The following is a 13001-nucleotide window of genomic DNA, read 5'->3' as shown; positions in this document are numbered from 1 at the left end:
AGGTTAGTTTACATCTTCTTCAACGCCTAACATAGTGATTGTCTTGAGTCTTCAATTTTGTTCCTTTTGCTCTTGTTAGATGAAATAGGCTTAAAACAGTGTAACCAAAAAAGGGGGAGAATTGGTTATCAAGTGAAAATTCCCTCTTTAAAATAGAGTAAAGAGAATATTTAGAAATTGCAGAGGAAATAAAAAACAGAGTATGAGTTGAAAATAATGTGTAAAATATAAAAAAATACTCAACCAGATTTTTATAGAGGTTTGGCCTTAGCTGCTTATGTCCTTTTCTTTGATAGCACAAGGCATTTGAATCCACTAATAAACTATCTTTCAAGGAGTAGGCATAGTCGTCACACAAATATTACTTTTTCGAGAGGAACAAGCATAACCTCACAAAGTCATTGCCTTTCCAAGGTTAAAGCACAACCTTTCAAAAGTCTTTACCTTTTCAAGATTAAAGCACAACCTTTCACAAAGTTTGCCTTTTCAAGGTTAAAGAACAACTTTTCTACCTTTTTCAACAGAGGTATAACTAGTACTAACTTTTTTGGGGAGGTATAACCAAATACAATAGTGGATTACAAAGATTTCATCTTTTTGACCTCTTAACAAGGTGGATGAGCTATTAAGCACAAAAAGATGATAACTTTCTAAGAAATAATGACTAATGAAATAACATCTTAGCTCAAAAAGTTGCAGAGGTGAGGAAAGGAATAAAGGTTCTAGTTTTTCTTTTCACTTGCTTTAGAAAAGAAGGAACTTTAAGCTTGTTTTGGTTTCAGCACTCTCTACCCAAAAGGAATGATATTTATCTTGTTTTCCTCTTCGTCTCTTCCTTTTTTCTCTCATTTTAATGTCTCTCAAATGGGTATTTATATGCGTGGAAGTTCCTTACCTATTGGAGTAAGATTTAAAAATAATTTTTAAGCTTTGTGCCAATTTTCTCATTTTTGTCGTATATGTAGAATCAACATGTTCTGCCTGAGGTATCAATGTTTCTTATATCTGGAAAATCTGTACCTTTTTGTTTTTCCTAAAAATCGACATGTTCTTCAGTTGGTGTCGATTTTTAAGTCATCCTTCAAATATACGTTTTTCTATCATTTTCTCAAAATCATCATGTTATGCTCTTGGTGTCCATTCTTCTTAAAAATTTGGTGCCAAGTTGAAAATTCAAATTTGATTTTTGGTATTCCATCTTAATCCATTCCCCATCTCTTACTTTTTCTGCAAGTTTATGACTTCTCTTTGAAGGTTCCAGAATAGACATGTTGTCTTCCAGGTAATCATTTTTAATGGCAAGACTTGTGCATTTTCTTTAACCCATTTCTGCCTCTTTCTAGAATCGACTGATAACTCTATATTATAGAATTATTTGATCACAATTTTGGGTGTATTTTGTCTAAGTTCTTGAGATTTAGTTTAAGAATTAGTTATTTTTAGTCATTTATTTTATTTAAGTTAATTACATTAGGTTCAATTGCTTTAAGTTATTTTATAATATTTTGCTTTAAGTTTAGTTATTATTTAAGTTAGTTTGTAGGTGTGTTATGAAAAGGGTGATATTTTGTGAAGAAGAATGCATTCAAGGTGTAGACTTTTACTACACATGTTCTGATATTTCGAGCATATCTTTCACTATAGAAGTTCAATTAACATGATTCTTAAACTATCGGAAAGTTGAATGTTACAACTTTAATGTTTACTACTTTTCTAGTTCACCATCAAAGAAGGGAAAAATCATGTCATAGATCAAAGCAGTGCAGCAAAACCTAAACATTCAAGATAGAGCATAGAGGGCCATGGCTATGGAAGTATGAGTGTCATGGTGCCACGACAAGGCAAGAACACTTCAACAAAATAGAGGACTCTGTGTCCTAGCCTCTAAAGAGGCAACGCCTTGGTGGCCGAAAAGAAAAGTTAAAAAAGAAAAAGACTAAGAGCATAATGTTGCGGCACCCAAAGAGAGAAGACCGCGATGCTTGCTATTGTTGATTTTATCATGTAAGTGTACATATCATGACAAGTAATATAATAGTAAGTAGACTGTTGAATCCCATAGAGAATTGTACCAACTTCTGCTAAATATTAAAATTAACACAACTTAATCTTATTTAAACAACCGAATTAAAGTGAATAATAAAAAGCAAAACTAAAACTAAACAATAACTAGATTAAATTTAAAAGTTGATAAGCAAAACTTTACTCTAAAAAATCAATTAATAAAAAGCTTAGGATTACAATATCCTTCAACACTTTATCTGAATCTTTTATCTCTTTTTAAACTTACTTTAAAAGATTGAATTGCTAACTTAGAGTCCCAATTTATTTATAAATCTTTGTTGAGGTTCTTATAAAAATATCTTTCTCAATTAATTTACTATATGTCTATATAAATTCAATTGAAAAAAGATTCATTAAATTTGTATTCTAATTTTGGCTATATGTGACATATATGTATACGTCTATCTTATTTGCAAATCAAATCACCCAATCAACTAAGTGAATTTGAACACATGCTATTTCATTCTTGTCCTAATTTAAACTCCCTTCATTAAGTTGTATTTAGATATACAAATAAATTTAATTGGTGATGAATTAGAAGCGTTAAACATAGAATTGGAATAAACAACTCAAACCCATTGATAATAAACTAAAGATAGATAAAGAATCCAAACTACATGTTGAGTTCAATCGTAATCTTAGAAAAAGTAAATTAGTCACAACTAAAGATAAAAACATAGTCCAAAGAAATTTAACCATTACAACAAATCAAGAAAAACAAATAATAAAAAGAAAAGAACAAAAACTGAAGATTTGTCAAAACTTCAATCATTAATCTTGCACAATCTTTCTTGCTTTTTTTATTGTTTTTTAGCCATTTTTTTGTGGAGAAAACCAAATCAAAACTTCTTCTTTGATTGCCTTAAAGTTGCCTTTTAAAAGCTGATAACTCTATTATATAGAGTTATTTTGTCACATTTTAGATGCTAAAATTGTTAAGTCCTTGTGCTTTTAAGTTGGTTTTAGGTAGTTTTCATATCTTTTTATTAATAAGTTTAAAACATGTTGAACTACTTTAATGCAAGTAATTCTAGCTTATTTTCATATTAAAAGTCCTAATTTGAGCCATCACTGATTTAGTCTTTATTTAGGAAGGTCGTGGCATTGGATGCTGAAGTTGGATTAGCTATTGTTTGAGTATGGAGTGCTGCGACACTTAAGGAGCAAAGTCATGGAGGCTTTAATGTGTATTAGTAAAAAAATAGTTTGCACTCTAGATTTTTAATTCTAAGGGTTTTTGAGAGATTATAAATAGAACTTTTTTGTCAAATGAGAAAAAGGACTGAGCAGTAGCTTTTTTAGAGAAAAAAGAGGAGTTCTACATAAGAGGAAATGAGAAGAAATCGACGAAGATTGAGGATCGAAATCGATAGAAAACTTGTTCTTCACTTTAGTTTTGTTTTCTTTCTCTTTCTTTCATTGTAAACATGAATTATTTTCTTGAGAAAATGTTGTTTGCTGCAAAAATGATGAACTAAATTATTTTTCTAGGTTAGCGGTGGATTTCAACACATAATCTAAATATTTTGTTTTTCTTTTATTTATTATGAATGGGTGTGGTGAGTTTTGTTCAATTTTGTACTTATTGCCTTTGATTGTCTTATTAGCAATTGATTGGTTATGGACATATAAATGAAACTTGACAAAGTAATTTTATATTAGACTAAGCAATTGTTCATGTCACTTAGAAATTAGTGAATTTGATTAGCAATTAGGATAGACATACGCCTAAATGCCGCATACAGTTAAATTAGAACACCTACTTAATGAATCATATTTAATTGATTACTATAGATATATAGTGACCTAATTAAGTTAGGTATGTGTACAAGCATCTCGACGAAGACTTGTACATAAGTTTGGATTTTAGGTTATCAACACCACCCATGAATTTAACTTAAGAGAATTGTATTCCAAATGAAATGTTGAATGAACCCATAATCTTAGACCTTTAATCTATTACTTTTATGGTAAATTTTCATCCTTCATTCCTTAGTTTAGTGTTTAACTAAATTTAGTTTTTAGTTAATCTTTCAAAATATGAGTTACTTGGATAAGATTAGTTTGTTAAAATTTTAATACCTCTTGAGAATTTTGGAGCAAATCTCTATGGAATACGATACTAGACTTACTATCCATATTACTTGTTCGATGTGTATATTTGCATGCATTAAACCAACAACAAAGCCTCCAGAAAGACCTAATTCTACCAATATTCTAAAAAGGAAAGCTTGAATATCGTAACTAGGCGCTGCAACCTTTTTCATTGGTTGCCATAGTGCCCTCATATTAGGTGATAGTGTAGTGCCTCAAATCTGCTAGGGTGCTGTGGCCTTAACGTCATGGTGCCATGCTTCCGAGTTCTTGTATAGTCGCTTGACATCAAGGGCACTACAGCCTTCTTATCTTGAAGACTATGGTCTTTATTTTCTCATGTTGCCTTGTGCAGAAACTACAGCAGTCCAGCCTTTTCCAACACTCTTTTCACCTCACTCTAATCTGAATTTAGTGAAGTCATAAACATAAAAGTTGTAACTCTATCTCTTATCTTTTCAATAGCTAAAGAATAACAGTAATTGGACTTCTGTAGCAAGAGTTATGGTTAAAATGCTATAGTATGTACAAACATAGCTATCACCATACTTGCACGGATTATCACCAAATAAGGTCGTTTCATCAAATTTCCTATAAAAGCAATAAAATAGATCAACAATAACTAAACTTAAAGTAAGTTAAACTAATTTAACATAAAATTAAACTAAAATAACTTAACCTAAATCACTCAACATGTATTGAACTTAATTAGAAAAAACAACTAAAATACTTAATTCCATACCTAAAATCTCAAAGACTTAGCTACATAAACCCCAAAATGTGATAAAATAACTCTATATAATAGAGTTATTACTTGCAAGTCAGAGAGGAATTTGGGTGCATTCATATTTCTATTTTGACATGAACTTGAGCTCTATTTAACCTTTTCTTTAGAAGCATGTTTAGGAGAGAAAAAAGCAAGAATTAAGCAAGGTTTTTATGAAGAAAAAGTGAAATTCAGGCTAGCAAAAAAGCAAAGAAAATAAGGAAGATTACAAATCGAAGACTTGACAAATCTTGGAGTTCTTTCTTCTTTTGTTAACTTTATACCTTATTTGTTTAGTTTTGATGGTTATATTTTTTTGGATGATGTTTTCAGTACTTATGTGGAACTAAAATTTTAATCTAAAATTGCAATTGAACCCAATGTGTAGTTTGAATTTTTAATATTCTTTCTTGCTTATGATTGATAGTGTTTGAGTTGTTTATTTCAATCCTGTTCTGAATGCGTCTGATTATTTGATCACTAATTATATTGTTCTAGAAACCTAAATGGAACTAGAAGAGGGAGTTTAAAGTAAACCATGGATGAAATAGCATATGTTCAATATCAATTACATGAGATGATTGATTTGATTCACGTGTAAGGTAGGAATACACTTGCTTGTCATATGCAGCCATAATTAGAGTCTAAGCTTAATGAGTCTTTCTTAATTTCAATTTACATATGAATATAGTAAGTTGATTAAGGAAGATATTTTTAGAAGAATATCAGAAGAGACTTATAAATATATTAGAACTCTAGGTTAATAACTGGAGCTTATCTAGTAAGTAAAGAGAGAGTAAAAAAGATTCAGAAGAAACATTGAGGGGATATTGTGGTTTTAGACTTTTGGTTGATTGATTATAGTTAAATTGTTACTTTTGCTTTTAGTTTTAATTTTAGTTTCTTTAATTTTCAATAGTTTTAAATTTAGTTGTATGGATAAAATTAAGTTGTGTTAATTTTAGTACTTACTAAAAAGATTTGGGCAATTCTTCGCAGGAACAATCTTTACTTTCTACTTTGTTACTTGTTAATGATACCTGCACTTGCATGGTAAATCCAACAACAAGTTTTTTGCGCTATTGCTGAGGAATTTGTGCCAAATTTTCTTCATTAATTTTAATATCAAGCAATCTTAGTCTTAATTCAAACTCTATTTTTCTTTGTTTTTAGGTACTTTCGGTTGTTGCATGTGAAGAGTGAGAAGTTTGGAGATTGTTCATTTTTATCCAAAAATCACAAAGACTTTTTGAAGACTTTGAAAAGAAAATTCACTATATCAATGAATTTGAACAATGGTCGATCAACACGAAGAGAACATGTCCTCGCAAGAATATGCTATACCTCTCATTCAAAGCCTTCATTTTAGCTTTCGTAGACCTACCATCCAAGCTAATAACTTTAAGATTAAGCCAGCAATCATTCAAATGATTCAGACTTTAGTTTAATTTAAGGGATTGTCAAATAATGATCTTAATGCAGATATTATGAATTTCTTAGAGATTTGTGATACATTCAAGACGAATGGCATTTTTGATGATGCCATTGAATTAAGGCTTTTCCCATTTTCACTAAGAGACAAGGCAAAAAGTTGGTTGAATTCGGTTCCAACTGGTTCCATTAATACTTAGGATGATTTAGCTTAGAAATTCTTGGCTAAATTCTTTTTACCAGCTAAAATAGACAAGATGCGGAATGATATCACCATTCCTTCACACAATTTGATTCTAAATCACTATATGAGGCTTGGGAGAGGTATAAAGATTTGTTTAAAAGATGTCATCACCATAGGTTACCCAAATGGCTATAAGTTTAAACTCTCCATAATGGTTTGCTTGGTCTAAGTAGAACCACCATTACTGCTACATTAAGAGGAGCATTGATGAGTAAATCCATTGATGAGGTTTATGACTTGTTAGAAGAGATGGTCTCCAACAATTATCAATGACCATTTGACAAATTTGGTTTAAGGAAAGTTGCTAGTATTCATAAGCCTAATGCAATTAATTCCTTGATTATACAATTAGTTGCTCTCATTAAGAAAATTGATATATTGCATGTCAATGTTGTTCATAGTCTTCTTTTGACATGTGAGTTATGTGGAGTTAGGCATCTTAGTCATCAGTGTCTTATTACCAATGAATCTGCACAATTTGTTGGAAATTTTAATAAGTAGTCTAATAATCCATATTCCAACATTTACAATCCTGGTTGAAGGAATTGTCTTAACCTTTCATAGGGTAACAATCAAGGATCTTCTTTAGCAACAAAGTCAAATTTTCCTCTTAGTTTTCCACCACAAGTTAAAGCTCCTTTGCTTGAGAAAAAGCCAACTATGGAAAAGATGTTTATACAATATATGTCTAATAATGATGCTATCATCCATAGTCAAACAACATCACTCAAGAATCTTGAAACACAAATGGGTCAGTTAGCTAATGCCATTAATAGTATAAATCAGGGTGCTTTACCTAGTGATGCTAAACCCAATCATAGAAAAGAAGGCAAGGAGAGTTGTAAGGCAATACACTCAGAAGTGGAAAAGAGGTTAGTGGTAGTAATGAGCAATTTGAAGATTTAGGTCAGTCTGTTGAAAAGGAAGTTAAAATTGGCATTGACAAAGAAATTGTGGTTGAAAATTTTGATAAAAATCTAAGACAAAAATCACAATTGAATCCTTCACAACCACCGCTTTTACTTTTTCCTCAACATTTCCAAAAGGAGAAGCTTGACAAGCAATTTCAAAGATTTATTAGGGTATTGAACAAGATTCATATTAATATTATTTTTATTGAAGCTTGGAAATATATGCTCAATTATGTGAAATTCTTGAAAGACATCTTGAGTGAAAAAAGGAAATTAGGTGAGTTTAAGACTATTGCGCTTACTGAAGAGTGTAGTGCCGTAATTCAAAATAAGCTACCAAATTCTTGAAAGACATCTTGAGTAAAAATAGGAAATTAGGTAAGTTTAAGACTATTGTACTTACTAAAGAGTGCAATGCCATAATTCAAAATAAGCTTCCAACAAAGCTTAAAGACCTAAGTAGTTTTTCCATATTGGGTACTATTGGTACTTTATATTTTGCTAAAACTTTACATGATTTGGGTGCAAGTATAAAGTTGATATCGCTATCAATATATCGACCACTTGGTTTGGTGACGATTAAGCTTACTAATATGACTTTACAACTTGCTAATCGATCCATCACTTATCTGTATAGTATAGTGGAAAAAGTTTAGGTAAAAGTTAGTAAGTTTATTTTCTAGTAGATTTATTGTGCTTGACATAGAGAAATATCATCAAATATTGATCATTCTTGGGAGACCAATCTTAGCTACTAGTAGAGCTTTAATTGATGTTGAAAAAGGTGAACTTGCCTTACGGGTTCAAGACTAAGATGTAACTTTTAATATTTTTAAAACTTTAAAATTTTCAAAAGATTCTAATGAGTGTTTTGTAGTTAATGTGGTGAATAGCATTACCAATGATGTGTTTATCGAAAATTATTCTAATGATCCACCTAAGACCTCATTGATTTCTACTTGTGAAAGTGATGACGATAGAGTTCTTGAATATGAAAAATTGTTGGATGCTCTACCATGCCTCCCAAAACCTTAATTCGATTGGAATTACCAACTTCTTCAACTTCACTAGCCAAGCCTTTCATTGAAGAACTAGCCACACTTGAGCTTAAGCCATTTCATTTTCATCTAAGGTACTTTTTTCTAGGAAACTCATATACTTTGCCAGTTACTATTTCTTTTTCTTTTATTAATGTGCAAGACGACAAGTTCTTTCATGTGCTAAAAGAGTTTAAGAAGGCCACAAGGTGGACCATTACTGACATTAAAGGAATTAGCCCATCTATTTGCATGCATAAGATCCTTCTTAAAGACAACCACAAGGCAACCATTGAGCAACGTGGGTTGAATCCAATCATGAAAGAAGTGGTTAAAAAGGAGATTATCAAGTGGCTAAATGTTGGTATAGTATACCTAATTTTGAATACTACATGACTAAGTCTAATCCAACATGAACCAAAGAAAATAGGTATGATTATTGTTTCTAATGAAAACAATGAGCTTATTCCCACAAGAATTGTGACTGGTTGGAAGGTATGTATGGATTATCAAAAGCTCAATTTTATTGCTTTTTGAATGGTTATTCCTCTTGGTATATGCCCTTAAGCAAATTAAATTGGTCAAGGAATATATATTATCATTTAATGCACACTTAATCGTATAAATATACGTGATAGAGGTTTTCTTTCATGTCACTACAATAATAAGGCGTTATTAAGTACTAATTGGATGAAAACCATGGAACATAAAGGCCTTATAAGAGAATTGTAAACTTATTACAATTATAAGATCACTATGCATTAAAGCCATGTTCCTAAAATTGTTTCTGGTCATTGTATTGTCTAAACATGGCATTAACAATGCTTAAAGACTAGTACATGTTAAGCCTCCTTACTTGAAAAGTAAACAATTGATCTCATAGATTGAAATATAAGGGATACTTAAGGATAACATATTGCTGCTTGTTAAAGAACAAGTTCACTGAACATGAACCGCTATGAGAACTCGATTTGGTATTTCACTCAAGTGTCTATGGAGTATATTCTCATGTGATACTCGCGTAACTAGTCATCAGACTTGAGACACTAGGTCATCTTGTATGGAGAATGGCATACTTTGATTTCACCTCTACGGGTTTGAAGGTGACCAGATACATAAATATGGTATTTTTGGGTATGTCATAAAGTATGCGAAAGTGAATGAGTGGTCAAGAGAGGATTCATCACCCCAAATGATATGAGGGGATGGATCTCACTTATTCTCGATTCTTGATTAACTTGTATAAAGTCTTTCACCAAAGCATGATGAATTTGAAAAAAGTTAGTTTCCTAAATTCCTAAGGTTAGTTATGAATTATGGAATTAATATGGAATGTTATAAGTAGACACTAAGACAAGCTTTATGACATATCCGGGGTGTTTGATGAAAGGACAGTATTGTACTAAGAGGCTTATCACTAAAGGGCTTTATCAAATTCTTTAATTGACTCTTTAATATTTGGGTGGTTATGATGTATTGCTAGATGCCACTCATAATCTAAAAAATAAATTAATTAACAAATTGATATTTGATTAGGCTTTATATTTATTACAAACATGTTAGAAGCCTAATAGGTCACACACATTAAGTGACATGATTAAGATTAAATAAGAATAATCAATTAAGTCAGCCTTAACTAGAATATACCAAAATAAGTGAAAAATTAATTAAGTTCTGAAGGACTTAATTGAATTAAAATACAACTATTGTATCTAAGGTTACAACTTAGTTTGGCTATATAAAGATGTTATGTTAGCAAACTAAAACTCTTAACCTTTAGCCACTTCTTAGCCATTTCATAAAAATAAGAAAAGAAAATAATTTTCTGTATTTAACAAAAATAAGATTTCGGAAGAATTTTTTGTCTTTTTGTTTTAGAAACAAAACTTGCTAGTACAAGTGAAATCTTACCTTTAAAAAGGTCTTATTCGGTCATTATATGAATTACTGTTAGAAGCCAAATACTTGAGTGGCTGAAGATTTAACAATTCCTAAAGGTGAAGAAGCAAAGATTTCGATTGCAGGTTTTAAACAGTCTTATTCCCTTTTTGGTTTACTTGCTTCATCACAAGTGATTTTGAATTTAATTGGCTTTTGATTACAATATCTAGAGCAAGATATATAACTCTTAACTTATAAATATTTATAATTAATTTGAAAATTATATAAAAACACAAATATTGATCTTGTAGGATTCAATTGTTTCTTTGATTAAAATCTAGTTTCTTATTTTCCACTGCATTATATTTTTAATTTCTTGATTATTCTCCTATTTAAGTATGGAGTTGAATCCCAAGAATTCCGATTGCTATAGCTCTTGAAGATCAAGAGAAAACTACTTTTACGTGTCCTTATGGGACTTTTGCCTTTAGCATGAAGTGTAACAACTCTAGGTAGTGTTCTAATTTATTGATTTCATTTCACTTATAGCTTTAATCCCTCAACTTTGAGGTTAAGTGAATGTAAACCAATAAATACAAGAAGATACTTTAATGTCATATCTGATTTTTAATTTATATATTGACGACGATATAATGATATGACGAAAGATAAACAAAGAGAGATGACAATAGTGGAAAAATTAGAGAGAGCTAGATGGTGAAAGAAACAGACATCATTTAATTTGTTTGAATGGTGAGAGAGAGAAATCAAGAGTATTTAATTTGTTTGAAATGGCTTAAAGGACATTTTTGTCAAGTTAATGACAAAAGTTGTTAAAAACAATTAACTTTATGTTTGAAGGCTACTTTTGAAATAGATTTATGGGATTTCTTATTTTTCACAAATTGTTTCTTTTTTTATATAAATTTCGAGGAATGCCTCTTTGTTACTTTAAGTAGCCATTTTTTCATTCGAGGATAGATGATGACGATCAATCAAATTTATATTATCTATTAAAAAAATTAAAATAAAATATATAATATAAAAATATATATTAAAAATAAAAATAAAATATATAAAATTAAAAATAAAAATAAAAATAAAATATATGACATTAAAAATATATTTAAGAGAAGATATTTTATAAAAATTAATAATAAAAAATATAAATATATTAAATTGCTATTTTTATAAAAAATAATTTTTAAAATTAATATTACATCTTCAACAAAATACTTATAAATCAAACGCTATAATATTATTTTTTTAAAATTACATTACTTATAATTAGGCCACTTGTTATTCCATTCAAGCATCAACTTTCTAATAAGGCAATAGTATAATCAATTAGAGATGTTATCGGGTAGGGTATCTCTTAATTTTGAGATACCCGAACCTGAATCTGATTAAAAAATAGAGTAACGGAACTCGATAATTGCCTAAATATTTTTTAAATTTATTACTCTTACCCGAATCTTAATACATACTCACTACTCGATAATTACTCGAACTTATTTAAAAACTTGATTATGTAAAAACAATTATTAAAATACTTTTTATGGATACCAATTACCAAACTCGAATCCGTACCGTATCTACATACAATAATATTTCTATCAATATTTCATATAATTCACCAATAATTACATTTATAAAAGCATATAAATAATAAAAGTTAAATTTAAATAATCAAAAACAGATATCTCAAATATCAACTTAAATAGTTAAAAACAAATATTCAAGCAACAACTTAAACATTACAAGTTTAATTAACTATATGAGTTTATCCATAAAATTAAAAAAAAAACTAATTTCAAAATTATTCTAATCTTATAATTTCTTTTTAAGTATATATTTTATAAATTTATATACACAAAAGTATATAATATAAATAATAATTTTATAAGTTATAATTTCGGTAATGTTAGTATAAAATAGAAAGTAAACATATTTATATTTAAAATATATATATTAAAAGTATATATATAATAGTAATTATATTTTTTATAAATTAACATAATATATAAAATATATATTAAAAAAATTACATGTTAATTAATAATTATACTTTTATGAAATATATAAAATAGTAAAATTAATACCCCAATTCTATTTGAATCTAATTATAAAATAACTTAATTCTATATAACTGCATCGAATAGCCACGGTACTTTGTAACAGAGGTAACCAATCCCTATTTTTTTTTTAAGAACCCTTTCGGAAATTCACCGGTTTCCTTTCCCTCACGATTCTTTCCCTTGTTTTTTTTCTTCTCTCTCTTCGCCAATAGCTGCCGTCTTCCTCTCTCTCACGAGCTTCACATTTGCTCCGCTGCCTCTTTCTAACGACTTCACATTTGGTCCGCTTCCTCTCTCGAGCTTCCTCGATCGCTTTCAAGAAATCGCTACTCTCGAAGGTGAAACCATACTCTAGTCACCTTATTTTTTGTTTAATTTTCATTTAATTTTAAGTTTTGGAGCTTTTTGATTATTTTCCATGAAATTTGTAAAAAGGAAAGGAAAATTAGGGTTATATAATTCTTCAGATGATATCTAAATTGGTTTTGGCTGCTG

The 13001-nt window shown here is 29.6% G+C and overlaps 1 protein-coding gene across 2 annotated transcripts in view; it reads left to right on the top strand.

Annotated features, from left to right (window-relative positions):
* Positions 1 to 12608: 12608 nt before the first annotated feature.
* LOC110427679 (uncharacterized) overlaps positions 12609 to 13001 on the top strand; it is a 3967-nt gene continuing 3574 nt past the window's right edge. For both annotated transcript variants that reach the window (XM_021443225.1, XM_021443226.1), the window contains exon 1: positions 12609 to 12844. The gene's annotated coding sequence lies outside the window, so the exon portion shown is untranslated. The remainder of the gene's footprint in view (positions 12845 to 13001) is intronic.

Source organism: Theobroma umbraticum, unplaced genomic scaffold (assembly GCF_002168275.2).
Source record: "Theobroma umbraticum cultivar Fairchild unplaced genomic scaffold, ASM216827v3 scaffold_2.0, whole genome shotgun sequence".
Taxonomy (NCBI): domain Eukaryota; kingdom Viridiplantae; phylum Streptophyta; class Magnoliopsida; order Malvales; family Malvaceae; genus Theobroma; species Theobroma umbraticum.
Note: the sequence above shows the minus strand (reverse complement) of the source record. Positions and strands in the feature narration are given on the sequence as shown.